This window comes from Podarcis bocagei, assembly GCF_964188305.1.
Source record: "Podarcis bocagei genome assembly, chromosome: 1".
Lineage (NCBI taxonomy): Eukaryota > Metazoa > Chordata > Lepidosauria > Squamata > Lacertidae > Podarcis > Podarcis bocagei.
Window position 1 is genome coordinate 123,033,790 of NC_138125.1, and position 25,100 is coordinate 123,058,889.

General features: G+C 45.1%; 2 long non-coding RNA genes across 2 annotated transcripts in view; both read right to left on the reverse strand.

The window, feature by feature from the left end:
- The window catches only part of LOC308582370, a 269,768-nt gene that overhangs the window by 177,738 nt on the left and 66,930 nt on the right, over positions 1-25,100 (reverse strand). The window lies entirely within an intron of this gene.
- LOC308582335 lies at positions 1,459-24,707 on the reverse strand. The gene is made up of 2 exons (XR_014005629.1): positions 24,458-24,707; positions 1,459-1,920 (listed from the first exon to the last, which is right to left on the reverse strand). It is a non-coding gene; the product is annotated as an uncharacterized lncRNA (long non-coding RNA).

Sequence of the window (25,100 nt, forward strand, 5' to 3'; positions counted from 1 at the left end):
GTCCGCAGACAGCTTCCAGGTCATGTGGCCAGCATGACTAAGCTGCTTCTGGCGAACCAGAGCAGCGCACAGAAACACCGTTTACCTTCCCGCCGGAGCGATACCTATTTATCTTCTTGCACTTTGACGTGCTTTCGAACTGCTAGGTTCGAAACAACGGGAGCTCACCCCGTCACGGGGATTCGAACCGCCGACCTTCTAATTGGCAAGTCCTAGACTCTCTGGTTTAACCCACAGCGCCACCCGCATCCCATATATTACTGGACTCTTATTTCCATCAGCCAACATAGTGATTGGTCAGAGTTGTAGTCCAAAGCTATATAGAGGGTGCCAGGTTCCCCACATCCCTTGAACCAAGAGTAATAGAATTATGGCCCTGTAAGATTTAATACTGCATAAGGATTCAAGGAATGTAAAAAATGCAAGCTCTGCCAATGCCAATTTAACATTACATAAGCTCTTGGTGATATATTAATAATCAGCTGCTAAGATTTTCTCTTCGCTATTGTAAGGGAATTGCTGAGACTAGATATAAAAAAAGAGAGTAACTGACAGCTTTAAGAATCTAGGTTCTTTGTACTCTTCTTAATAGATTCATAGCAGGTGATAATTAACTCCCCTACTGAACTGGGAGAGAAAGCTTCTTTCCACATAAATGACAAAAAACCCGCAAACCCATCAGGAAGATCTAAATCAGAAATCCAAAAGAGCTATCCATTACACACTAAGCAGAAATGAATGGGGAAAGACCAGAAAGGATGATCTGCAAGTATACAGAGATTTGTGCATTTAGTTGAGGTTACAAGGGTCTAATAATTCATGTCTTCCATGCACTTAAAAAAACCCCATTCATAAAGAAGTTGTCAAAAACACTTTTCAGCGTTTCCTGCCAAGGCTTTAGAGGCCTCCCTACTTAAAACAAAATTCCATGACAGCCGATAGAAGTTTTATGAACTGGCAAATGCAAGATCGTCACCATTTAATGCTTTACAGTAGAAACACAAAGAGATAATAGTGAACTGGCTGGACACTGAACAGGATTGAAGGCTCTCTGAGAAACAAGAGGTATCTCAATGCTCAGGCAAAAGCCAGCGTACCCAGTAGAATGCAATATTAAAAAGGAAAAAGAAGGGAACAATGCATCACATGTGGTGGAAATGTAAAAAGATAATGAACTTTTGGGAAATTATTTATAAGGAGCTAAAAAATATATTTTAATTAACTTTCATCAAACCAGAAGCCTTCCTTTTAGGTATCATGGCTGCAGACATTCTGAAAGAATTGAGGAGGGTATTTATGCATGCAACCACTGCCTCAAGAATGCTGATAGCCAAATGGTGGAAAGGAGATAAAATACCAACTAAATTGGAATGGCAGGCGAAATTATTTGATTACGTGGAACTGGCAAAGATGACAGGAAAAATTAGGAACCAGACAGACCAAAAGTTCAACAAAGAATGGGATATATACAGATTATACTTAAAAGAACATTGTTCCCATATGAAATCATTGACATGCTTTGATTAACTTCTGCCATACTGATGTTAGTTTCTGTGTGTTGCCACTGTGCAGTGCTTGGAGTCACAAGACTCTGTTTACATTCCAGAGATTCCATACTGTTGGAAGTCTCACGGGAGAGAGGAGATGGATATGATGTTTACCGGTTTCCTGTTCGTTTGTTCCAGTTACTCTCTGTCTTTCACAGAGAGAGGATGTTTTCTTTTCTGTCTGCATAGCTAGAAATAAAGCATAGCAATGTAGCTCATAAATCTCGTCACTTCTGGTGCTTTGAAACTCTGCTGAATGGGAACATGCTTGGAGCCTTATCAGAGGATCAGGTCGTTAATTATCGTCAGAGGAGAGAACGAAGGCTCGACCGGAGGAGTCGCTCGGTCGAATGCAGGTTCCGACAACTATATGCTACAAAGATTATAGATAATTTGTGATAAGTTAAATGTCATACAATTTGCAGTTAACCGGGAAACGAAGGAGCCATGCTGAGGAAGATGGAAGTCTTAACGTATGGAATAACTTTATCTTATATGTAACATTTTCTTTGTATTTGATGTGTTTTTTCTTTTTTATTCTTGTGATGGATGGATGCAATATTTAAAATCAATAAAGATTAAATGCAAAAAAAGGGAGGAGGAAATGGGAGTGGAGCCACATAATGAGGAGTGCAAGTTGGGGATGGGGGGGATAGAAAATGGGGATGGAGTGGGATTAGAGAAGGGAGAGTGAAAGGGTCTTCTTGAGCCCTTTGCAACTTATGGTATCATGGATGATGCTCCAGGCATCTGGCAGGCTAGAACCCTGAAGAGAAGCATTCCAGTTACAAGGCAAGAATGCACTGCAACATTACATTTCATGGCAGGTCCCACTTGCATATTCCAGGAGGCAGGCTTCAAGATTCTGTCACACTCCAGGGTGACCAAGAAACTTGAATCCAGGGGGAGGCTATTAATGTGAAAGAGCAGGGGCAACAATATGAATGACAGACCCATAGGTGGCAGCAAAATGGGGGCAGAGGGGCAAGTGCCCAAACAAGGAGCCTGCCCTCCCACTTGCTTCCCCCACAAAAAAAATATCTAGCCATTAATGTAATACTGTTATTTTGCTTTCACAGCTAACTTACCTAGAAATGTACTTCTGTTCCTCCCCACCAGATTTCTTTTTTTTTGGTTCCGCTGCTGCTGTCTCCACAAACCTCCTGCCTCCCATCGTAAGAGGTATCTTTGTAGTCAAATAAATAAAAGGTAAAGGGTAAAGAACCCCTGGATGGTTAAGTCCAGTCAAGGCGACTATGGGGCTGCGGTGCTCATCTCACTTTTCAGGCTGAGGGAGCCGGCGTTTGTCCACAGACAACTTTCCGGGTCATGTGACCAGCATGACTAAACCGCTTCTGGCACAACGGGACACCGTGACAGGAACCAGAGCACACGGAAACACCGTTTACCTTCCTGCCATGGCAGTACCTGTTTATCTACTTGCACTGGTGTGCTTTCGAGCAGCTAGGTTGGCAGGAGCTGGGGCAGAGCAACAGGAGCTCACCCCGCCACTGGGATTCGAACCGCCGACCTTCTGATCGGCAAGCCCAAGAGGCTCAGGGGTTTAGACCACAGCACCATCGTTTCATCACACACAAAGTTGGCCATCATTTAGATAGCAAGGTACAGTGTGCCTTCCTGCACTGAAAGGAGTGCTTATAATAATAAAAAATAATAAAATTATAAACTAGAGCAATGGGGAAGTTCCCATTAATGTAGCCCTTCTTCCTTGTTCAGTTGAACCTACTCGTCTTAGGTTCAACCAGTGTTGGCAGTAGAACTCCACCCTTCAGACTGGAGAGTTGAAACCACCATGGGGGAAAGAATTGTTCATAATAATCAGCTCCAAGTTAGCAATGCCTGTGGCACACTATCTCTGCAGGAAAAGGGATAGAAGAACATGGTGGAGAAGATCTGGAGGCATGAACACAGCACAGAATCTTATTTCATACTCTTATTTTTCCATTTTCAACAGCTGGGTGGTTCATAACAAGCTTTGCTCCTGCCGAAACTTTGCTGATGGATCCCCCAATTGCTCCTGATCTGCTTAATTCCTCTTCCAAAATGAGCATTAAGCAGGCACAAATATCTCAGTGTTTCCCATCCATTTAGGCGTCGTCTCTGGCATATTACGGTAAGATGAGACGAATCAATGAGAAAATGTGCATCAAGGTAGGCATTTTACAGCTACTTTAGCCGAGTTCAAGTCTATTAAACAGGGAAATGAACCTAGAGGAAAGTCACTGCGCAAGGCATCTCTCAGTTTAATAACACTTGCATTCGAATTATTGTTAACTTCTAACTTATTTCAGCCTTGCTCGGGATAAATCATTTAAAAGGAACAAGCTAAAAATTGCATATTAGCAAGTGGAAGGCATTATTTAGCTACTAGAAGGAAGAGAAGTGTTCAATGTATGGTCATAAATCTGGGAAGCATCAAAGCTGGCCATCATTTAGGTAGCATTTAAGTTTATTAAGTAATAAAGTGGTCTGATGCGTTAATGAATTAGGATGCAATGCAAACCCCAGTTGCTGCCCAGTGGAGCTTAATGGAGTTTGGGGACCACTGGTGCATCTGTAGCCCTGCTGCTTATGCCGGCCAGGATAGAGTGGGAAGGAGAGCAATCAAATCACTGAATCAGCCTCCCAGTGATTGCTCCATACATTTCCAGAGTTCCTTGGGAAGAAGAGTTGATTAGCAAACCACTCAGTGAATTGTTAACTCTCAGAGGGGAATACAGCAGACTCTCCAAATGTCCTTGTTTTCCAGGGACAGTCCCAGATTTACATAAGCTGTCCCAGTTTCTGATTTGATCCCAGAATGTCTCGCTTTTCCTTAGGACGTCCCTATTGTCATCAGAGAAATGTTGGAGGGTATGGAGCTAGGCTAGGGTTGCCAAAAAGTAAAAACTAGGACAGGAAGACCTCAATATTGTTGAGGTTTCTAAAGGAAAACCCAAAGGCTGTTGAGCTTTTTTTTTAGAAACACCCCAAAATTGTTGAGCTTTTTCCAGTAAAAGCTACAAGAATTTTCAAGGTATGGAGCTTTTCTGGGCATTTTCGGCACAATTTAACACCCGTTGCCAGTTTTCTAGGTCATTTGCCTGATTTCAAAAAAAAAATCCAGGACGCCATTTTCAGAAAATCAGGTCGTATGGCAACCCTATGTTATGTGACCCCCGATAAGTAACTATACAACCTGAAGGCAGCTCTGTATAGCATAAGTTTTGTAATGTCCAGTGGTTTTTAATGTTTTTATACAGTGGTGCCTCGCAAGACGAAATTAATTCGTTCCGCAAGTCTCTTCGTCTTGCGAGTTTTTCGTGTTGCGATGCACGGTTTCCCATAGGAATGCATTGAAAATCAATTAATGCGTTCCTAGGGAAACCGCCTTCAGACCAGGTCCGGGGACAGTCTGTCCCCGGACGTCTTCTGAAGGCTGGGGGGGGGACAAGGGCTTTTCTTCCCACCCCCAGCATTTTAAAAAACCCCAGGACAGCGGAGGACTTCTCCGCTGTCCGGGCGATCTTAAAATGCTGGCGGGCGGCATTTTAAAATCGCCCCGGGACAGCGGAGGACTTCTCCGCTGTCCGGGGCGATTTAAAAGCCCCTGGGAAGGCAGGCAGGGGGGACAAAGACTTTTGCCCCCCGCCCGCCTTCAGAAGAGGTCCTGGACCTCTTCTGAAGGCGGGCGGGGGGCGAAAGTCTTTGCTCCCCCCCCCCCGCCTGCCTTCAAAAGCCCTCCAGGACAGGCAGGCAGGGGGGAGCAAAGACTTTCGCCCCCCGCCCACCTTCAGAAGAGGTCCAGGATCTCTTCTGAAGGCAGGCGGGGGGCAAAAGTCTTTGCTCCCCCCCCCCCGCCTGCCTTCAAAAGCCCTCCGGGACAGCGGAGAAACGCGCTGTGTTTCTCCGCTCTCCCGGGAAGGCAGGCAGGGGGGAACAAAGACTTTGGCCCCCCGCCCGCCTTCAGAAGGTGTTCCCGCCCCGCCGCCCGGCTTCGGAGCATCGTTCCGAAGCCCGGCGGCGGCGGGAGGAGACATTCCCGCCCCACCGCCCGGCTTCGGAGGAGGTCCGAGGACAGTGGGGAAGACGCGCTGCGCTTCCCCGCTGTCCCGGATATTTCCCTATGGGCTGTCGTCTTGCGAAGCAAGCCCATAGGGAAATTCGTCTTGCGAAGCGCCTCCAAAACGGAAAACCCTTTCGTCTAGCGGGTTTTCCGTCTTGCGAGGCGTTCGTATTGCGAGGTACCACTGTATATGCAAGAAGCCACCCAGAGTGGCTTTGGCATCCCTGTCAGATGTATGGGGTATAAATAATAAAATTATTGTTGTTGTTGTTGTTGTTGTTGTTGTTGTTGTTGTTGTTTGTTGTTGTTGTTAATGCCCCTACTTTCATTGGAAAAACAATGGAAGGTATGATAAGCATTTCCTAGCAACTCTTAGCATCCTTACCAAACTCCTGTTCCCAGAATTATTTGAGGGAGGCCGTGACTGCTAAAATAGTGTAAACCTGCTTTAAATGTATGGTGCAAATGTGGCCTTAATGCAATCTCACGGAAGCAGTGGGACCAGCTTAGAATCCAATGGCTCTTGATCCAGCTCAGCTCCTCCTCTTGAACACCCCATTCCAAGGCTTCCCATTGGTTGTTACCGGTGGGGTTCCTGCTTGCAGAGCTTCTGTCTACCTGACAATTCAACAGATGAAAGGGGGAGTGCCACCCCAGCAGAGTGGCGTGCTGGCAGAATGGGGGGAGGGATTACCCTACAAAGGCTGGTGGGACCAGATGGAGGGGCACCTCTACACAGTCCACACACCCAGTCTGGCACAAAACTGCTTTATAGACCTTTAAAGTCCTAAATGGCCTCGGCGCAGTATACCTGAAGGAGCGTCTCCACCCCCATCGTTCAGCCCGGACAATGAGGTCCAGCTCCAAGGGCCTTCTGGCGGTTCCCTCACTGAAACAAGTGAGCTTACAGGGAACCAGGCAGAGGACCTTCTCGGTAGTGGCACCCTCCCTGTGGAACGCCCTCCCATCAGATGTCAAGGAAATAAACAACTATCTGACTTTTAGAAGACATCTGAAGGCATCCCGGAATTGGGAAGTTTTTAATATTTGGTGTTTTAATTTGCTGGAAGCAGCAACTTCAATGCATTGTTGGAGCTGGGCAAAGGGACTTTTTGATCTAATATCCTTTAACATCACTGATGCTGGTCTCTGCAGAATAATGGCCATTTGGCCGAGGCTTTTAAAGCATCTGTAGTTTGGCTGCATTTTGTTGGACCAGTTGCTGGGTTTTTGATTTGTGTCTGCCTATTTAGGATTTTATGGTTCAATTTTATCGTTGTACTATTGCAGGGTTTGTCTTATTGATTTATGGTTTTGTCTGTTGTAGTGGATGTTTTAATTTAGTCTGTTTTACTATCCACATTGCCAAGAGAAGACCTTCATTTTAAAAAAATGGGGGACTTGATTAAAATAAATAAATTCTAAACATTTTTTTAATTCTAAGAAATTATCTCAATCATCTATCCATAAACCAACTCTTAAGCACTTTCATATTCCCCCCCAAATATACATATATGTTAGAGAGGCAGAACACAAGAGGTTCATGCGATGAAAGGACCAATGTGCTCACTCTTTAAAAGACCATTTGAGAGGTCTTCTATACTTGTGGTCACACTTTTGTAACACAGATTAATTATATGCTGAGAAGTATGTGCAGTTAAGAAAGCATTTTATCCAGCTGCTTATCTAGGACACCCCCCAAAAAAAATCACTTACACACCCACCTTTGTGCCACTGTGGGAGAAGGACAGGAAGCTTCTCCTGTGTTTGATTTTGCAATGATAGCAGTATCACATTGATGCACATTTACATCATTCACTCCATCGTCTGATAGATGACTTTTGTGCCCCTCACCAGGCCTGCACCCCCAACAGGGGCCAGTTTTGCCAACCCCTAGGTATACCTCTGACTTTATCTGTTCAGTGGTACCTCGGGTTACAGACGCTTCAGGTTACAGACTCCGCTAACCCAGAAATAGTACCTCGGGTTAAGAACTTTGCTTCAGGATGAGAACAGAAATTGTGTGGCGGCGGTGCGGTGGCAGCGGGAGGCCCCATTAGCTAAAGTGGTACCTCAGGTTAAGAACAGTTTCAGGTTAAGAATGGTCCTCCAGAATGAATTAAGTTCTTAACCCGAGGTACCACTGTAGTTCCTTATACTGTACATTTTAAAGAATTAAACATATTTCTGCTTCTCCTCTGCCGGGCCCCTGCTTCAAGAAGCTAAAAGCAATCAGAAAACCTTTGCCAAATTATTTATAGAAAAGAAAACAGCCCTCACACTTGGGCACCTGGAGTGGCCACATGCCATGTTCATGGGGTGGGGTGATCCACCCAAGTGGGCAGGGTGATCCACCCAGGGGTGAGCAATCGACACAGCATCAATCTGCCTGGGGGGGTGCCCTATTGCCATGGCAGTGATCCACCCAGGGTGGATTTTGTCACCCCCCCTCAGGGATGACCCCCGGGGCAGCCCACAGCCACCTTGCTCTGCCTCTGAGCCCTCACCATTGGCTCTGGGTGCAAAAGCTTCTTCTTCTTCTTCTTCTTCTTCTTCTTCTTCTTCTTCTTCTTCTTCTTCTTCGATCACTCGTAGCCGAGTAAGATTGTCTTCCATAAACACAGTTTTAACAATGAGTCCGTAAGTGACTGTGGAGGCCAATCCTGGATCTACACGTCCTTCCACAGTGGGGACATAGGTTTCTGGGCGGGAGCTGATCAAGGTGGGAATTTGCCAAGCGTGCCTTCCTCTTAGCACATTTCTCCCTCGCGTCCTGAGTTTGAGTGTCTTCAAAGCCCATGACACCTTTGGTGAAGGCTGTTCTCCGACTGGGGCGCTCGCAGGCAAGTGTTTCCCAATTGTTGGTGTTTATACTACATTTTTTAAAAATTTGCCTTCAGACAGTCTTTAAACCTCTTTTGTTGACCATCATTACACTTTCCATTTTTAAAGTTTGGAATAGAGTAGTTGCTTTGGAAGAGGATAATCAGGCACTTGAATTTAAACATATATGGGAAGCTTTTGGGAAAGCATTCACTGATCTGTCACAAAGAATAGAGGCCACTAACAGGCCAAATTAATCAATTTACTCTTTATCTGTAGCGGTGAGTTTTGAAGTTTTAAAGAAACTGGTAAAATGTGGTCTTGACTATGCTACCACTCAGTGGATTTGTAACTGGATGACTGACCGAACCCAAAGAGTGCTCATCAATGGTTCCTCTTCATCCTGGAGAAGAGTGACTAGTGGGGTGCCACAGGGTTCTGTCTTGGGCCCGGTCTTATTCAACATCTTTATCAACGACTTGGATGATGGACTCAAGGGCATCCTGATCAAATTTGCAGATGACACCAAACTGGGAGGGGTGGCTAACACCCCAGAGGACAGGATCACACTTCAAAATGACCTTGACAGATTAGAGAACTGGGCAAAAACAAACAAGATGAATTTTAACAGGGAGAAATGTAAAGTATTGCACTTGGGCAAAAAAAATGAAAGGCACAAATACAAGATGGGGGACACCTGGCTTGAGAGCAGTACATGTGAAAAGGATCTAGGAGTCTTGGTTGACCACAAACTTGACATGAGCCAACAGTGTGACGCGGCAGCTAAAAAAGCCAATGCAATTCTGGGCTGCATCAATAGGAGTATAGCATCTAGATCAAGGGAAGTAATAGTGCCACTGTATTCTGCTCTGGTCAGACCTCACCTGGAGTACTGTGTCCAGTTCTGGGCACCACAGTTCAAGAAGGACACTGACAAACTGGAACGTGTCCAGAGGAGGGCAACCAAAATGGTCAAAGGCCTGGAAACGATGCCTTATGAGGAACGGCTAAGGGAGCTGGGCATGTTTAGCCTGGAGAAGAGGAGGTTAAGGGGTGATATGATAGCCATGTTCAAATATATAAAAGGATGTCACATAGAGGAGGGAGAAAGGTTGTTTTCTGCTGCTCCAGAGAAGCGGACACGGAGCAATGGATCCAAACTACAAGAAAGAAGATTCCACCTAAACATTAGGAAGAACTTCCTGACAGTAAGAGCTGTTTGACAGTGGAATTTGCTGCCAAGGAGTGTGGTGGAGTCTCCTTCTTTGGAGGTCTTTAAGCAGAGGCTTGACAACCATATGTCAAGAGTGCTCTGATGGTGTTTCCTGCTTGGCAGGGGGTTGGACTCGATGGCCCTTGTGGTCTCTTCCAATTCTATGATTCTATGATTCTATGATTCTAAGCCAACTGGATTAATAATCTGCCATTCCAACCATGCTCATTTTTTAGCATTATAATTACAAGACAATTAGTCTCAGTCGCTGTTCTGCACCTGCCTTATGATGAAAGGTGTCCAAACACATGAAGTCTAAAATTATACATTTTAGCTGTTCCACGGGGTTTTCTTTTCTTAAGTAGGTTGGAGGCAAGATTCAGCTTGACTAGCATCCTTTGTATAAAAGGGAGAGAAGTCGCCCTAAGTGGTTCAGGCAGCAATTACCAACTATCCCAAAGGGGCAATTAAAATACACACACACCCTCGAACAATTACAGTGACTTTGAGCCAAAACACATGTTATAGTGGATTACTATCAAAAATGACCTCCTGTATCTCATCCTCCCCTTTCTCTCTTCCGGACAGGAGTTGAGAACTTATGCAGCCCTCCAGATATGGCTGACCAATGGTCAGGGGAGACAGGAGTTGTGGTCTAGGTCCAGAAACATCTGCAGGGTCAAAGGTTCCCTGCTACCACTGCTGTTAAGGTTTAGTTCCATTTAAGTAACATAGTCACTGTTGCAGATACTAATATAATGCAGTTTGAAGCAACTGGAAGCATAAGAGCTGACTTGTTTTGGAATAAAACATTGTCCAGACCCATAAAAAAGATTGTTCAAACTTTTTACCAGCAGAACGCTTTAAAACAAAACAGAATACATCCATATATTTGTACAATATATTGTGTCATCTACAACCGGCTCAGCATCTTGCCTATGAAATATGAAATAATCCAAACAGCCCTAGAAGCAAAGGTCCCCCCCTCTCTCTCTCTCCACAGCCTGCAGGCTATTTACTCTTGCTTCAGGAGAGCTTCATTTTACACCTTCACTCCACTGATTTTGAGGGATGTGGGTGGTGCTATGGTCTAATCCACCAAGCCTCTTGGGCTTGCTGATCAGAAGGTCGGCGGTTTGAATCCGCGCGATGGGGTGCACTTCCGTTGCTCTGTCCCAGTTTCTGTCAACCTAGCAGTTTGAAAGCCTACCAGTGCAAGTAGATAAATAGGTACAGTGTTTCCGTGCGTGCTGGCTTCTGTCACGGTGTTCCATTGCTCCAGAAGCCATTTAGTCATGCTGGCCACATGACCTAGAAAACCTGTCTGCAGACAAATGCCAACTCCCTCAGCCTGAAAACAGAAGTGGGTGCCATACCCCATAGTCGATTTCAAATGGACTTAACCATCCAGGAGTGCTTTATCTTTACCGTTCAGTATGGGAGATAATGATTCAAAGGCAACTCACTTTCAAAATGGAGATTTTGAAACCCAATACCTCTTACATGATCTAAGGTTACAACCCTCACATGTTAGCTACCAGAGAAACAGCAATCAGTTAGTTAAACATTAACTTAGTAAGAGCTCAACATGCTCTCTCCTTGGCTTTAATATAACCCCATTGAAAAACCCCATGTTAAACCTTCTGCAATATACATTTAGGCATTCTCATTTCAGAATCAATTAAACCATTATACTTAAGAGTCACATCATGTGATTCATCTTACTCTACTCCATGCCATTGGCAGCTGCTGGTGGTAAAGGTAAAGGATCCCTGGATGGTTAAGTCCAGTCTGAGGCAACTATTGGGTTGTGGCGCTCATTTCGCTTTTAGGCCGAGGAAGCCGGCGTTTGTCTGCAGACAGCTTTCTGGGTCATGTGGCCAGCAGGACTGAACTGCTCCTGGTGCAACTCTGACAGAAACCAGAGTGAATGGAAATGCCGTTTACCTTCCCGCTGCAGCGGTACCTATTTAGCTACTTGCACTGGCATGCTTAGTACCCTGGGACGAGGGAAAACCCAGAGAATGTGACACAGTAAGGCATCTTTTGGCCAGAGGCCATTACCTGCTGTAATGTGATATTTGGGCTGCAGAAAGCATTACACCACCCCAAGTAGCTTGTGAATAATGCTTTTCTACTTCCCACATTGCCCCTGGTCCGCTCTTGAACAATTCCTTTTAATTTAAATTCAAAAGGCTTTTTTCCCTCTCCAAATCAACACTGTCCCATGTGCCAAGGGTATATAAATCAAAATCCCATATACCTCAACGTTACGTGCTTTTGACATTGAAGTTTCACTTAGGTGAATATTACTCCATAAACAGCATTTGATTAGATTTGGGGGTTGAAGTAGTCCACAGAAAGCCGGGTTTAATCATTTGTTTGATTAAAAAGGCAAGGCAGAGCTCCCATTACATGGTAGGAGAAACTCACATTTTAAAATCTCCTTCACAGAATCCTTCAGACGCATTTTAGGTACTACTGATGATGCCCTTTATCGAAATTCTTGGTCTTTATAACTTTACAACTTTTACAGTTGCCTCACTTTGCCTCACTTGAACTTTATAATTGAAAACCAAACCAATGACCTTTAACCGAGGGGGGGGGGATGTGAGTGTTGGTGAATCTTACCACAGAACTACATATCTTTTGTTCCTTTGAAAAATCAGACCCTTTACAGTCTTCAGTCAGTATTCATTCTCCTTACCCCACCCCGTTTTCTCGGGGGGGGGGGAGAGAGAGGGAGAGGGAGAGGGAGAGAGATGCTTTAAGGCTTTTTTCCTGACATAATGTACTGATAAAGCAAGAAAAAAAAGAGTATTGGTATTGCTCCACTTAATAGCTGCTTAGTACAGTGGAAATTATCTGCCTGATTATCTGTTCTTTCAGAGGGCCCAAATGGCGCTTTGCTGAAAAATAATTGCTTCCAATTATTCTACCGCTTTCTCTTTAGCTTTTAATTATCATGTTTGAACTTCCCATTCTCACCTCCATGAGGGAATCATAGTGTCTGTTTACTGCCTTCCCCTAATGTCATTGCTCTGCCTAGACCTATTGCCTCCTTTTTCCTGGCACCACCCTTTGCTGCTAATTTTTTATCTCATTTTATTGGTGTTCGACAGGAAAGCAAGTAATCTCTTCAGCTCCCAGGACCATCATGGAAACCTGTTATCAGCGTGGCTAAGAGAATTTGGAAGTGGGAGAAAAGCAATGACAAACCTAGACAGCATCTTAAAAAGCAGAGACATCACCTTGCCAACAAAGGTCCGTATAGTTAAAGCTATGGTTTTCCCAGTAGTGATGCATGGAAGTGAGAGCTGGACCATAAAGAAGGCTGATCGCCGAAGAATTGATGCTTTTGAATTATGGTGCTGGAGGAGACTCTTGAGAGTCCTATGGACTGCAAGAAGATCAAACCTATCCATTCTGAAGGAAATCAGCCCTGAGTGCTCACTGGAAGGACAGATCCTGAAGCTGAGGCTCCAATACTTTGGCCACCTCATGAGAAGAGAAGACTCCCTGGAAAAGACCCTGATGTTGGGAAAGATGGAGGGCACAAGGAGAAGGGGATGACAGAGGACGAGATGGTTGGAGGGTTCTCGATGCTACCAGCATGAGTCTGACCAAACTGTGGGAGGCAGTGGAAGACAGGAGTGCCTGGCGTGCTCTGGTCCATAGGGTCACGAAGAGTCGGACACGACTAAATGACTAAACAACAACAAACTTTCAAAATATCTGGATTCAGATATCTGTCTAAATATCCCCAATTTTTAAGATTAATATCCTATTGCATAGGAAAAGCCCAATTGGGTTGAGCTATCAGTTCTCCAAGTCCAAAATTTTGTTTTCCACCAGGACTAATGTAAAAAAAATTAAAATCTTGAAGCAAGGAAGAAAACAACCCAAACAGAAAACTGTGACACCAGAGCCAACATGGTAATTGAAAGCCCCACCACCAAAACTTATAAGCATGCCGAAATAAAAATGCCAAGTGTAGAGATGGGAGACTTCAGGACCTTCAAATGGACCTTCAGGACCTTCAATACCACTCCAATTCGTCCCAGCAGCATAGCCAATGGTTGAGGATGATGGGAATTGTAGTCAAGCATCATTTGGAACCCCACAAGTCCCTATCACCAACCTATGGAACAAAATCTCTCTTGTACATTCAAAGAATTGTACAAATGCATGATTGTAATTATTGTTACAATACTCCTAAAACTGACCATGCCTCTGAGGGGTCATTCTATCATATGTAGTGGACCTGCAAGAAGGTCCATCACATGGACCTTAATAAAATTAAGGGGGGGGGATTAAGCAACTTTTCCCAAGAGGCCAGAAACCTTCCTGATGGCGATACTACACTGTGAAATCCCAAATATAGCCTAATGGTAGTTATTATACATGTGACTACAGGAGCAAGGATTCTCTAGGCCCAGAAATGGAAGGAGGAGAGAACACGCTCAAAGGAAGAATGGTTGATGAAAATCGTGGAATATGCAGATATGGCAAAATTGATGGCACTGATTAAAGGTACAAATTTCAAATCTTTTAAAGAAGACTGGAAACCCTTTCTACAGTGGTACCTCAGGTTAAGAACTTAATACGTTCTGGAGGTTCATTCTTAACCTGAAACTGTTCTTAACCTGAAGCACCACTTTAGCTAATGGGGCCTCCTGCTGCCGCCGCACCGCCAGAGCCCGATTTCTGTTCTTATACTGAAGCAAAGTTCTTAACCTGAAGCACTATTTCTGTCTGTAACCTGAAGCGTATGTAACCTGAAGCGTATGTAACCCGAGGTACCACTGTAGTTTATAACAGTAACTATTTTTATTGCACTAGCCAAACGCCATGGCAACATCCAAAGAAGGAAAAAATAAAGAATAGAAAACATCAGTCGCTACATATGCAGTAAAACCATGGTCAAATCCAACAAAATTTCTTATTTCTTATTGTACGGAATAAAAAGTAATTCTCAAATAAAATGTGCAGATTAGATCTCAGAGTCCCCTTTGCAATTGATTGCTAGCCCATCCAGTTCTTTCTTCCTATTCTTCCTAGCTGCCAGTAAGATAGAGAGCCACCTTATAAATCACAGAGTCATCAGTATCCCTCAGCAGCTATTTCATCCTCTCTGCCCTTTCTGGTCTATATTAAAAGTTATTTCCCATATACAAAGACCCACAGCGAGAAATGTAAGAACACAGCAAAATATATTAAGAAAAATGTTAGAGAGGATGAAATGAGGTAAGACAGAACCTTAAAATTGTATGTAATTTTCGGTTTTAAACATTGGTGTTGGGTGAGAGAGAATGCACTGGTTCTGTTGAATTGAAATATAATTGTTGAGTAACAAATGTAACTTTCTACATGGAAAAAAGAGTAATAATAATAATAATAATAATAATAATAATAATAATAATAATAATAATAGAACCTGCCTCCAAGACTTGGCATGGTACTATTATTGCACAATACTCTAGAACAGGGGTCTGCAACCTTTAGGACAAAAAGAGCCACTTGGACCCGTTTCTGAAAAAACAACAACTGGGAGCCGCAAAAACATTGCAACATTTAAAACAAATATAACACTGCATATATTGTTTCTGGCCTTAATGCTATATATACAGGATCGTGCAGTCAGCTGTCAATATCAAGAAAAAAGGACAAATTAATAGCTAATTAAAATATTTAATTTACAACCAGGTAACCAGGTTAATGGGACTTTTGCTCCTGAACCTCAGTGCTCAGTGTCTGCACATCAGGGCTGTAAGACGTCACCTTCATTTTCACACAGGCTTGCAAGCTGTCATCTGTGAGGCGTGATCGGTGTTTGTTTTTAATATAGTTCATGTTGGAGAAGACCTGCTCACATACATATGTGGAAGAGACCACAAGGGCCATCGAGTCCAACCCCCTGCCAAGCAGGAAACACCATCAGAGCACTCCTGACATATGGTTGTCAAGCCTCTGCTTAAAGACCTCTAAAGAAGGAGACTCCACCACACTCCTTGGCAGCAATTCACCAAACTTTCACCTGCTTAAGTTTAAAAAGGGGCTTCAAGCAACTAAAAAGGGGCTTCAGGCAACTAACTCCACGTGGAATTCCACGCGACCGCGACTGCATAATCAATGCCACAAAATGCCAAAGAAAATTAACCAGGGCCCCAGTGAACCATAAATCATAATCAGTGCCTGATGTAAATAATAATTAATAATGAGGGCCCAATGTCATCCTCGTCATTATAAAAATAATCCCTCTCTTCGTGCCGCCCAGCCTCCCAAGAAAAAAACCCCACTTCAAACGGTCACAAAGCACAAATTCCACGCGACCGCGACTTGCTATGCCCAATAATCAGTGCCCCAAATTGCCATAGAAAATGAATCAGGGCCCCAGTGTACCATAAATCATAATCAGTGCCTGATGTAAATAATAATTAATAATGAGGCATTCGTCATTATAAAAATACCGTATTTTTCGCCCCATAGGACGCTCCGTCCCATAGGACGCACCTAGTTTTTTGGGGGGGAAATAAAGGGAAAAAAATTTCCCTTTATTTCCCCCCCAAAAGCAGGTCGGGAAAACCGAACCAGGTCGAGGAACAGCGGGATGGCGGCGCTGCGCCTCCCTGCTGTCCCCCGAGCTTGTGGGGCTGGCCGATGTCTGCCCTGCGCGAGGGGCGCTCTGCATCAGGGCGCCCCCCTGCGGGGCGGCAGGCTGCTATCCGCAGCGTGGGGAGCCTTGCCGGGAAGTCCGGCAAGGCTCCCCACGCTGCGGATGTCTGCCTGGCGAGGGGGGCGCTCTGCTTTAGGGTGCCCCGCCCGCCGGGCGGCAGGCTGCTCACCTCCGCCCCTCGCCTCCTCCCCTCGCCTCCTCCCCTCGCCACCGCCCCGGAGCCGCAGCAAAGGCTTTAAAGAGCCGCATGCGGCTCTGGAGCCGCAGGTTGCCGACCCCCGCTCTAGAAGACCAGTTGGAAACTAACGTCAAGGTATTTTGTATCTAAAGCACAGTTCTGTATAAAACTACAAGTTTCTGGAGTTGGTTCTCCAATAATCTAGCTAGTTTTGTGCCTTTCTCCTACACCCCAGCATAACAAGCAATTTTGCCACAACTAGCAATACAAAGGGAGGCAGATTTTCTGCGCAGCTGCTGAATGTCTCACTTGTGAATTAATTATACGGTCACAGATCAATAAAGCAAGCACGTTACATAATTGAAACGAACAAGGGCTACAAAGCAACTTAATGAGAAAAAAAGCAAAAGCTGAGAGACCAAACTAAGAATCATTCCACGAGGTCCCTTCTTTCAGGACTCTCACTTAAATGAGGAACATAAACAAGGCAACTACTTGCTGAAGAAGAGAGACATAAGATTAAGGTTTGACTATCCACCTTTGCCAGCACTCCTATCTTCAATTGCATTAAATGCATTAAATATTAGCCTTGGTGCTCCTGCAAATGTATCAGGGCTGGGTAGCGGGCAGCAGATTCCTCAACCCAGGAAGAATGGGAATAGAAAACCCTCTCTCTCTATGCCTTCCTTCCCAGAAGGATCCTATAGCCAGCCTTAGTGGGCAGAGTCCAATCAGAAACTGAGATAGCCGCCACCTGTAGTTCAATGGTTGGCCACATGGGGCAGCCCTATAAAGAGGTCCCACAGTTGCTGGATCGAAGGGTAATACATGAATGAAAGCAATTTTTCCTAGGGCTGCCATATGTCTGGATTTTCCCAGACATTACCAGGATTTCAAAGGCAGAATGGACATCTGAAAGGTGGTAGTCTGTCCTGAATCTACGAGTAAGGCAAGTCTTCTCTCTCTTTTTGGCTCAACAACTTTTGGGGCTTTTACTATTTGAAATATGGCAACTCCAAGACTTCCGGGTTGGCGCCATCGCCGAATGGCGGACTCCCTCTGAGCTCCGGAGGGAGCCTGCTCGGCAGGGGTTGGGTCCTACCGCGCCGGCGACGCGGGGACCCTCAAAAACCACGGGCACGGAGCCCGTGGACATGGTTGACTCGGCGGGCACCGTTAGCGCCCCCTGATCCGCGAAGGAGCCTTTTTAAAGGCTACGGAGCGGGGGATGGGGTGGCATGGTGCTATGAGTCCTCTGCTTTCCCTGCCGAGCGAAGCCGCATGCCATTCGACGGAGAGCGCTGACTTCTTCTATTGAAAATTTGGACTATAAACAACAACCCGTGAGTAATTTGGAAATCGGACTTAAAAGGAGAAAAAAATATATATTTTTTCGGATTCGGCACGAGCGGGGGAGATCCAAAAAGGAAGTCAGTCTCCCCCCTATTGTAGACATTTTAAAACAAGGATTTGGCAACTAAGGTCGAGAAAGGAGCTTGCTTCTGTTTATTGATAAAAATTATTAATTCCACGATGGGAAATTATAAGAACTGTGCTGGAGGAGAAGAGTGGATGGTGAGAGTGAAAGTGCAACCCCCCCGGGAACCGGGGCGATCCGCGAGAGAGCCTGGCGAAGAGAGACAGAGACTTTGACAGCTGTCAAAGTAGCTGTCAAAGTTGGAGAATATAAAGAGGACTTTCCTATGAGGACTTTGCTGGTTAGTTTTGTTACAATTTGGATATAAATTGTCGAAAATAAGGAATAACAATTTGACTGTTGGATTTGAGGAAACAAAGTTACTATAATCCCCCTAGAGGGGTTTTGGGACATTACAAGAACGGTCGTAAGTGGAAAAATACTCTTGGAATCGCACAGGACTTGTTATCTTCTGGGAAAGCTGCAAAAACGAAACAGTATTTTGTCTACAGAGGTGTTTATATTAAAGGCGACAATAGAATCATCTATTGAAGAATGGAAGGGACTGGACGCAAGTTTTTGTTCCTGAACTAACAACAACCCCTGTAGAGGTATCAAATTTTTGAATTAGAATGTTTTTGCAGCGGAACAGGAAAAGAAACCTGAGAATGTGAGAAAAAAGAACAAAGGACTGATGACGACTTGGAAAGAACAAGGGAGGAGCCATATTATTGTGAAAGACCAAGGAAAACTAAAGGCCTGTCAGGGGCCTCTTTAAGACTGGGCGTCTGAAGTTAAACATTATTAAAAAAAAAAAACCGGCAAGGTGGAACTGGGGAAAAAAAACACAACCGGCTATGGACGTGAGATCTCCAGGCTGACAGTAGATAGACTGATGGACATGGGGAATCGAAACCGGGGAAGGGTGGGGGGAGATCTGGAATCCAAAGGGTGTACAACTATTTTTTGAATCTTTTTATATTTTTTACCTTGTTTGGACGTGTTTATCAAAAAAAGGGAATTCGTGGAAGGAAATTGGGGTGGACCTTGGGGGAAAAACTTTCTTTTAATGATGAGGGATGGTGGAATGTAAAGGGAAAGTGGTTATATAACTAAATTGAATAGTGGGTTAAACAAAATAAGTTTTAAATTGGGAGTAAGAATTTGTGGAACCAAATTAATGAAAGGGGAATACAATAGGGAGGGGGAGGGGGGAGTCCTGGAAAGATGTTAATGAAAGTAAGGCTTTAATTGTAAAGGTTTATTTTTTCTTTTTCTTTTGTTTTTTCTTTTTTGAGTTTTGGAAACTTCAATAAATATGATTTTTAAAAAAAGAAAAGAAATATGGCAACTCCATCTTTCATATGTGCATCTAGAACATATGCACATATGTACAGTGGTACCTCAGGTTAAGAACTTAATTCATTCTGGAGGTCCGTTCATAACCTGAAACTATTCTTAACCTGACATACCACTTTAGCTAATGGGGCCTCCTGCTGCCACTACACAATTTCTGTTCTCATCCTGAAGCAAAGTTCTTAACCCGAGGTACTATTTCTGGGTTAGCAGTGTCTGTAACCTGAAGCGTCTGTAACCTGAGGTACCACTGTACAGTGGTGCCTCGCAAGACGAAATTAATTCGTTCCGCAAGTTTTTTCTTCTTGCGAGTTTTTCGTCTTGCGATGCACGGTTTCCCATAGGAATGCATTGAAAATCAATTAATGCGTTCCTAGGGAAACCGCCTTCAGACCAGGTCCGGGGGCAGTCTGTCCCCCGACCTCTTCTGAAGGCTGGGGGGGGGAACAAGGGCTTTTCTTCCCACCCCCAGCCTTCAGAAGGCTGTTCTGAAGGCTGGTGGTGGGAAGAAAAGCCCTTCTTCCCACCTCCCGCCCCGCAAGCTCCGGGGACAGGAGGGCTTTGCTGCCGACCGCCAGCATTTTAAAAGCCCCTGCTGTCCCGGGGCGATTTTAAAATGCTGGCGGGCGGGAGCGAAGTCTCTGCTGTCCCGGGGAGATTTTAAAATGCTGGGGGTCGGGAGCGAACGCTTCGCTGCTGACCCCCAGCATTTTAAAATCTCCCCGGGACAGCAGAGAAGCAGCCCCCTGCGACCCTCTCCCGGCTGGAGAGGTGACGTGCGCCTATGGCAGGAGCCTCCATAGGCGCACGTCACCTCTCCAGCTGGGAGAGCGCGCGCGGGGCTAAAGCAGCCCCCTGCGACCCTCCCCCGGCTGGAGAGGTGACGCGCGCCTATGGCAGGAGCCTCCATAGGCGCGCGTCACCTCTCCAGCTGGGAGAGCGCGCGCGGGGCTAAAGCAGCCCCCTGCGACCCTCACCGGGACAGCGTGAGATTTTAAAATGCTGGGGGTCGGGAGCGAAGGGAAAGCAAGGAACTGAAGAAATCGTTGACAGTTTACTCCTTTATTCATCAGGTTGCTAAGTTGTGCTGGGGGTAGGGGAAGAGAAAGAGGTTTCCTATCCCATGGTTGGGGAACCTGAGGCCTTCCAGTCCTATCACGGGACGCGGGTGGTGCTGTGGGTTAAACCACAGAGCCTAGGATTTGCCAATCAGAAGGTCGACGGTTCAAATCCCCATGACGGGGTGAGCTCCCGTTGCTCGGTCCCTGCTCCTACCCACCTAGCAGTTCGAAAGCACATCAAAGTGCAAGTAGATAAATAGGTACCGCTCCGGCGGGAAGGTAAACCGCATTTCCGTGCGCTGCTCTGGTTTGCCAGAAGCGGCTTAGTCATGCTGGCCACATGACCTGGAAGCTGTACGCCAGTTCCCTCGGCCAATAAAGTGAGATGAGTGCCGCAACACCAGAGTCGACCACGACTGGACCTAATGGTCAGGGGTCCCTTTACCTTTACCTATTTATGCCTCATTATTAATGGTTTCTATAGTGTCACACAACTCTGATGCTGTTGTTCTGCTACAACAGAACAACACTACCTCTCTGAGCTTATTCCACAAGAGTGCTTCTATCGTTATTTTTAATTCTTGTCCTCCCTAAAAGAGGGCACATGTTGAGGTGAGACCTGGAGACTGACCTCCTGGTTGCGGGTGGGTATATTGGTCAGCCACAACATTCGATTGGTAGGTCCCTCGTTGTTGGGTTTAATCTGGCCAATGGGGTGCAGTCTAAATAGATCGAGGGACCTATATATACCTATGCATGTGAGCCAGAGCTTCCTCTTTCTGCTCATGCGTTGGAACACTCGCCCACCTCTCCCTACTTTTAGGGCATTTTGCGATTGACCTTGCTATGCCGTTGTATGTCATCTGTCGTTGGGACAGGGGCACGGCAGGAATTTTCCCACTTGGCTGATTGGCTGTTGCCATTTGGCTTTCACCTGGCGCGTAGCAAATTGTCACAACTTGTAAGGTTGCGGATAGGCACTGGTTCAGGTGATAGGGATGGGAGAACGGTCTCGCCATCCCTATGTGAAGGGTATTCCGTTAAAGGAATCAAGGGACTCAACTTGGTTTGGTCAACCCCCTCTCGGGGGTGCCTGTGCCTGAGTCCAGGGGAGCATCTGGGGAGTGAACAGAGTCTGTTCCTGGGCTTTTCACCTACCTCAGGTGTTCACCCTTAGCTGACCAATGCTGGAGCCCGAGGTCAGCGCTACCTGCAAGGGTGCAGGGAGCTAGTCAAACCAGAGCCTATGCAACCACTCACTTTCCTGTAATCAATAAAGTTGTAGCCTAAATTCTGCCAAAAACCAAAACTAAAATTTGAGTCAATTGTTTGTTTATTTAGGGGGGAGGTCTCTGGGTCTGAACACGCGACAGCTCAATCCTGAAATCGTTTGGAGAGTGTGAGATTATGGGGGTGGGGGAATAATATTCATATTGTTAACAAATGCCTCAGTTCCCTGAATTGTGTGGAAATTGTAGGGGTGTGATGTTTGCCAAGGTTTGGTTCCCTTTGGAACAAGGGATCTCTGGAGACTAAGGATAATATCCAGCCAAGCAATTTTGACCTATTGAAACCAATGGTCTTCAGTAACTTTTAGCTCAGGGTCTACTCTGAGTATGAGTAACACTGGATGTCACCCTTGAGGCATTTTTGTAATATTTACAGATTGAGCAGATATGGAAACAGACACTGTAACTCCTACAAACGGCAAAATCCACAGTCCCACATCGTGTCGCAGAGAAGTACACCCCTAAAAGGTCTTTCCCAGAGCTGCAAGCTGGTCTCTCCCGGCCGTCTTCTGGATTCTAAATGAAGTCAGCCTTCACACATACCCTGTTTGATAATATTATTCCCTGCCCTTTCTCCGATTGGTTTCTTCTATTTGGAACATTCTAGAATGGGCTCCGTGTCACAAACCAATTGTCACCTCTGGTTCCAGCAGCCCTCAGAACTCCTGGTGGTCTCTTGTTCTCAGGGAGCTCCCAGGTGAGGACCTCACTCAAAGTGTTTGTTTGTCCCCTTTACTCACATGAAGCTGCTCTGTTTGCTTTGTTTTACATACAGTGTTGGGGTTTCTGGTTGGTTTTCTGCCTCCCTCCAGCCACTGAAGCAGAGGAGATAGAGAGCCAGGCAAGAACTTCGCCAAAGGACCTGGCTAGCTGCCCATGAGGCTACTCAGGAGGAGGGCAAAGCTCTTGGAAGCCCTTGTTCAGATCATGATGAGGCTGAGGGCCAGGAAGGAAGGGAGGCCTCCAGCTCCTGTAGAAGACCCTAGTCTGAGTTGAACCATGGCTGAAGCAACATCTCCCAAGCTGCAGCCAGCCTGACCCAAAGAAATGGACAAGTAGAGATACCAAGTGGGTGGTGAGACCTGGGGAAGTTCAGGGGCGGGGAAAGGGGAACACATGAAACACTTATTTACAGCCGAGGGGCTATGAAATAGATGGAAAGATTCATCCAGTTGTGACTCATCAGGTCTAGAGTGCAGTTTTATTCTTCAGAATGCCTTTCACCTTCAGAATAAGAATGCAAAGGGAAATATAAGAGCCTTAATGAAAATGAATCGAGATACCAGGCATAGGTAATTGAGGTAAGAATTGTGAAACTAATATTGCATGCTGAATTGTGAAAAATGTTTTTAAAAACTTCATTGGCAGAAATTGCTACAAAATGTGTTTAAAACAAAAACCTAACCAACAATGCTAATATGGTGCAGCTAGTAGCTATGACTACAATCCTATAGCCCCATTCTATGCTGGAATGAGGCCATGCTGGGATTTACTTCTGAGTGGACATTTCTTGTTATTTTAAATGCCCCACTTCCACTCCTCCCAGAGGAGTTTCTCAAAGCAACTTGGAAATAAAAAAAGAGAGATAAAAAGCAATGATCCATCGATTAAAACACAAATAATAAAATGGAAAAAGCAGCAAAACCACAAAAAGTAACCTGATAAGTCAAGCATTTATCCAAATCCAGAAGCTTCTTTCAAAACAAAAGTACCGTATTTTTCGCTCTATAAGACGCACCAGACCACAAGACACACCTAGTTTTTAGAGGAGGAAAACAAGAAAAAAAAAATCTGAATCTCAGAAGCCAAAACAGCAAGAGGGATCACTGCGCAGTTAAAGCAGCAATCCCTCTTGCTGTTCTGGCTTCTGTGATAGCTGCGCAGCCTGCATTCGCTCCATAAGATGCACACACATATCCCCTTACTTTTTAGGAGGGTAAAAGTGAGTCTTATAGAGCAAAAAATACTGTATTTAATGATTAAAGGTAAAGGTAAAGGACCACTGACAGTTAAGTCCAGTCACGAACAACTCTGGGGTTGCGGTGCTCATCTCGCTTTACTGGCTGAGGGAGCTGACATTTGTCCTCAGACAGTTTTTCCAGGTCATGTGGCCAGCATGACTAAGCCATTTTTGGCGTACCAGGGCAGCGCACGGAAACGCCATTTACCTTCCCGCCAGAGCGGTACCTATTTATCTACTTGAACTTTGTGCTTTCGAACTTCTAGGTTGGCAGGAGCTGGGACCAAGCAACGGGAGCTCACCCCATTGCGGGTATTTGAACCTCTGACCTTCTGATCAGCAAGTCCTAGGCTCAGTGTTTTAGACCACTGCGCCACCCGCATCCCTTATTTAATGATTGGCAGGACACAAATGAAGGGACAGGAAATTCCACATGCAGGACATCACCACAGATAAGGCCCGCTGGCACACTCCTATCAACCTTGTCTCAGAAGGCTGTGGTACACACAACAGCTGCTTTTAATTTTACTATTTTGTTATTTCCTACATTTTAATATATTTTTAGGTTGCTGTATCTCACCCTGGGACCTTATGATAATGAGCAGGAAAGAAATCTAATAAAATAAAATTAATAATAATATGTTAGTATTGTTCTAGTAATAAATAATCACCCCCAAAAAACTCTTTAGGGTTTATTGCTTTGCAATAAGAAGAATCTGGAATGCAACCTGTCAAACAAGTACTAGGAAGGAGGACTTGAGGCCATTATCTAGCTATACTTAAGCACAATCATAGTTTGAACATTAATGCGGGTTTTACTGACATCTCCATCCGTGTTTGACACTGTAAGATTTATGAGTGATAGCCAGACCTTTCAAGTCCCTCTCAGAAGCATCTGATGACACACTGCTAACAAAATTCGCTTGTACTGCAGCACAGTGGCAACTGCACGTTCACTTTTTCCTCTTCAGCATGACACAGAGAAGAAAATGGCCCCATGAGTTCTGCAAACTGTGGTTGGAACCATCCGCTTATAAGCTGGAAGAATGTTGAAGGTCACACAGTCCAAAATCACTCCATCTTAGGCTGTGCCACAGGCAAATTGCAGGAGCAAGCAAGGTTCACTGCTACGGAACATACTTATTTTGTGACATCACAATGCTTTTTCCTCCTGTTGGCCCCTGACAACCAAAGCCAGGAAGAAGCAGCAGGGTAGGAAGAACGAGAATGCCATAATCTCATGATGCAAAGGTAAGTTCGGCTAGAAGACAACCCATTATTGCCACTTTCAGTAGCAGCCATGTGGTTCATTATTTATATCTGCATAGATATCTGCATAGAACGAATGCCTCCATATTAAAGGCACCAAGAGGTATCAATTAAGAGATTCCCTCATCACCGCCTCCAAGAACTTCTGTTCTATGTGGAGAGGGAATGTCCATTTTAGTTGCACCCTTGAGAGCGACTACTTTCAAATTATCCACGTCTCCCACTACAGTACAGCAGCTCAGTGC